The sequence below is a fragment of the Mauremys mutica genome, chromosome 8, assembly GCF_020497125.1.
Source record: "Mauremys mutica isolate MM-2020 ecotype Southern chromosome 8, ASM2049712v1, whole genome shotgun sequence".
In the NCBI taxonomy this organism is placed as follows: Eukaryota; Metazoa; Chordata; order Testudines; family Geoemydidae; genus Mauremys; species Mauremys mutica.
Genome location: NC_059079.1, coordinates 64,672,170 through 64,676,902, shown reverse-complemented (window position 1 = coordinate 64,676,902; position 4,733 = coordinate 64,672,170).

Below are 4,733 nucleotides of genomic sequence, written 5' to 3'. Positions count from 1 at the left end.
AAAAAAAAAGTGTCCGGAATGCTGCCCCTGAAAATGTGCCACTCCAAGCACGTGCTTGGTTTGCTGGTGCCTAGAGCCGGCCCTGCACTGCCCAGTTACAGAAGTTATGAAGTTTGTTGCTCCTTTAAAGAGACAATACACTGCAGCTCATTCATTTAACTGGGGTTTGACACAAACACTGATTCAATCACAACACTGAGCTGGCTTATAGTAAAATTAAAACAAGGTCATTAAGCAAAAAGCCATAGGTTTATATTCCAAGTACAAGGCATAAAGACAGAAAGGGTTATGAGGAAACAGAAGTAAAATATGCATCCAAGACTAAAACCTGCTTTAACAGAGTAGGATGTCTTATTCAAAGAAGTGTTTCTCACCAAGTCTCTTTTCCACCATCACTGACCAGACCCTCTGTCCAGGATCCAACACATGGAGATCAAAGCGCTGGCCGCCTTTGACTGCTCAGGATAACTTAGGGGCTTGCTCCCCCTCTTTTCATAGGCCAGTAAACACTGGAAATGTATTTTTCTGAAACATATCTCCAGATAAAGTTCTTTTCCCTTTTGGGTGTGGACGCCATGCTGTCTGGTGTAGACTTCATGCTGTCTCTTCTCCCCGCTGGTGATTTTTACAATGCAAATGGTCTCTTCCCACAACCTCCAATACAAATGAATAGCCCACTGAATTTGGCCACACCTGGTTTGAGGTGTTGGCCTCTTTCCTTTTTCTGGAGGGAACCTGTTTATCAGTTCCCCTGACCTGCCTGGTTTAAACATATTTTAGTCACATATTTCCAGTATATATCTATAAAGTCTTTTGGCGGTTTATCATACCTACATCATGCAAAAATATTAATGATCACTGAGTTGTTAGTTTTCCAATGATATATTACATGCCACCTTTTGGGTAAATATCATGACGACAGTGTGCCAATTGTCATTGGGGAACTTTTAGTGTCACATGGGTGCAGGAGTCTCTCTGCATAGTTCTCTTTGCAGGATCAGGGTCTTTGATTGTAAGCTCTTTAGGGCAGGGACCATGACTTACCATGTCTTCTGAGAAGTACCTAAGTCACATTTTGGTGCCATAAAATAATGAATATGAATAAGAGCAATATTTTCATTATTTAGACTGAGGCAGCACCAATGTATGTGAGGTCCTTTCTAAAGAGAGGAAGAGACAGGCCCTGCTCAAAATACTTACAATCTATAAGCAAGATTCCTATGTTGAGGAATTCTAAATAATTTGCCAGTAAACATGCATCAGAAACTCTGGGGTCCCATACATGTTCACATGTGTATTTCTCTCCAGACAAAAAATACACTTTAAAAAACATATACCTTTGTTTTATGTGTTTTGCTTATTTTTACTCACGTAGATGGGAGAGTGATGTGGAATTCTCATCCTGTATCTGCTACTGAGGATGATGGCTCCACCCACACTATAAATACCCACATGTCCAGAAATGGACTCAACAGTTCTAGGAAACCATTTCAGAATTCAAAGTCAGTCTGCATGGCAGGGAGGAGGGCAAAACCTTTTAAGTGTCCATTCAAAGCTGTTCTTGAGCCTAGCTAGCTCTCCTCAAGGGCTTTGTTGGAGGTGGCATTATGATGTCAAGATCCAATGGCCAGAAGTCAAGATCCAATGTCTGGAAGTTAAAACTAGACAAATTCAGACTGGAAATAAGGCACATATTTTTAACAATGAGGGTGATTAACCACTGGAACAATTTACCAAGGTGGATTCTCTCCATCATTGGTGATTTTAAAATCAAGATTAGATGTTTAGAAGATATGCTCTAGTTCAAACAAGAATTAGTCCAGTGATGTTTTATGGGCAGTGTTATGCAAGAGGTCAAACTAAATGATCACAGAAGACCCTTCTAGCCTTACAAACTATGAATCTCTGCTGTTTTTTTTAGGAAATTGCCACAGGAAAGAAGGTCTCTTTAAGGAGATCAGGGACTACAGTATTACCTTTTTTGTTTGTTTGTTTTGGAACAGCTGTGTCCATTCTGCTAAGGCCCAATCATGCAGATTTGAGGGCCACCATCTTGACTGACACTAGGGATCTCCAGAGCTGAAAGCATAAGTGTCTACAGCTTGGGCCTTGAGCTAAAGAGCCAGGTTCTTTAACTGAGAGCTGTAACAGATCTATAGCCTCTGTGGATCGGGATCCATTCCACACACTGACCAGGGGGTTACACAGATATTTACTGCCAGGAATGATGTTTACTACTTCTCATAGACATTGTCTTCAGTGGAGATTTAACAGGGTGTGAACTGCAAGTTTCCTCCTTAACATGCTTCACATTCACGCCCTTCACACAAAGCAGTCACCAAACCTAAGGGAGAGGGCAGGCCTGGAGTTAGCTTATGTTATGTTTTGCTAACACCAGGTGACTGCAATGAAAATGCACAGCCACGCCCAGTAACAACAGTAATTGGTTAATGGTCCACCAATCTCTTCCCACAAGCCCCTGGGAACCAATCCCATCTCCTAATGTATAAAATGGGGAATAAGGATAACCCAGGGAATTATAGATCAGTCTTCTTAACTTCTTATCCACAGTAATTAATGAAGCAAATAAACAATCAGTTTGTAAGCACCTAGAAGAAAATAAGATAAATAACAGTCAACATGGATTTGTTAAGAACAGATCATGTCAAACTGACCTAATATCCTTCTTCGACAAGGTAACAAGCCTTGTGGATGGAGGGAAGCAGTAAATGTCATATCTTGATTTCTAGAAAGCTTTTGATACTGTCTCCCATTACCTTCTCGTAAGCAAACTAGAGAAATATAACCTAGACAAACCTACTATAAGGTTGGTACAGAACTGGCCGGAAAACCGTACTCAGAGTAGTTATCAAGGGTTCACAATCGAGCTGGAAGGGCATACTGTGTTGGGTCCTGCTGATTTCTGTCCTGGGTCTGGTTCTAGTCAATATGTTTATAAATTATTTAGATAATGGCACAGAGAGTACACTGATAAAGTCTGTGGACAATGCCAAACTGGAGGGAGGGGGGGGGGCGGTTGCAAGTACTTTGGAGGGTAGAATTAGAATTCAAAATGATTCTGACAAACTGGTCAGAATTAAATAGGATGAAATTCAGTAAGGACAAATGCAAAGTATTCCACTTGAAAGGAAAAATCATTTGCACAAATACTCAATAGGAAATGTCTACCTAGAAAGGAGTACTGCAGAAAAGGATCTGGCAATTTATAGTGGATCACAAACTAAACATGAGTTAGCAATGTAATACTGTTACAAAAAAAGCAAACATTCTGGGCTGTATTAGCAGGAGTGTTATAAGCAAGACATGAGAAGAAATTCTTCCAATCTACTCAGCACAGATAAGGCTTCAACTATAGTATTGTGTCCTGTTCTGGGCACCATACTTCAGGAAATGTGGATTGTAGTGAAGCAGAGTGCCCTCCTTCTGAGCCTGACAGAGAGGAACCACTCTCCGCCCCCTGTTGGGCAGAGCTAGGCAAGTCCTGCCTCTGTGCCAGAAGCAGAGGGGAGGAACGGGAAGTATAAGAGATGGGGTCTCTAGCTCAGGTGGGCCAAAGCCAGGGAAGGAGTCAGATGTCTCTGCCTTGTGGCGAGCCCCTGGACCAAGGACTGAGCTGTGCCAATCTCTGCCCCGGAGGAGAACCCCGAAGGAAGGGAGCTGCCGAGACTGCCACCAGGTGAGTGCCCTGAGGACCTGCCAGGACTGCTGCCAGATGATTACCCCAAGAAAATTTAGGATCCATGAGCAACGGAGCCCTACAGGCAGGGGTAGGAAGTAGCCCAGGGAACCCAGACATTAGTCCGGTTGTGTGGCCAGAAAATGAGTCAATGTTTTTCAGTAACTGCCTTGCTGACATAGTGGTGGTACCACCCACCACTGTTAGAGGACTGGGCTGGGACCTAGTGGACTATGGTGGGCCCAGATCCCCTAGGGGGGATGGTGGCTTAGTCACCTGAGGTCAGCAGGCCTACTCACACAGGCTAAAGACTGCCTATTGCTCTGCCCACCCAGAGCCCCAGATGGTGTTTGCTGCCTGCTCCAGCATGAAGATTGTAGCTAAAGGATCAGAGTTCTTAGACTGTCAGTTGCTGTCTGCCCAAGCCAGGAGGCATTGGGCTAAAGACTGCTTGTTGCTTTGCCCGCCCTGAGATTCAGAGCCCTAGCCTGCTAATTGACACCCTTACTGACATAGTGAGACAGAGTAACCTCCCTCTGAGCCTGATGGGGAAGGACAGGCATAGAATCACTACATGGACAAACTGGAGACAGTTCAGAGGAGAGGAACAAAAATCATTAAAGGTCTAGGAAACATGACCTATGAGGAAAGATTGAAATAAATGGGCTTGTTTAGTCTGGAGAAGAGAAAACTGAGGAGGGACATAATAGTCTTCAAGTATGTAAAGGTTGTCATAAAGAGGTGGTGATACATTGTTTTCCTTAACCACTGAAGTCAGGACAAGAAGTAATGGGCTTAAAATGCAGCAAGGAAGATTTAGGTTGGACATTAGGAAAAACTTCTTAACTGTTAGGGTGGTTAAGCACTGAAATAAATTACTGAAGGAGGTGATGGAATTTCCACCACAGGAGGTTTTTAAGAACAGGTTAGGCAAACACCTGTCAGGGATGGTCTAGATAATTCTTAGTCCTGCCTCTGTCCAAATGAGTGTAAAATGCTACTAAAATCAGAATGCTAAAGATTTGCATCCTGTTTG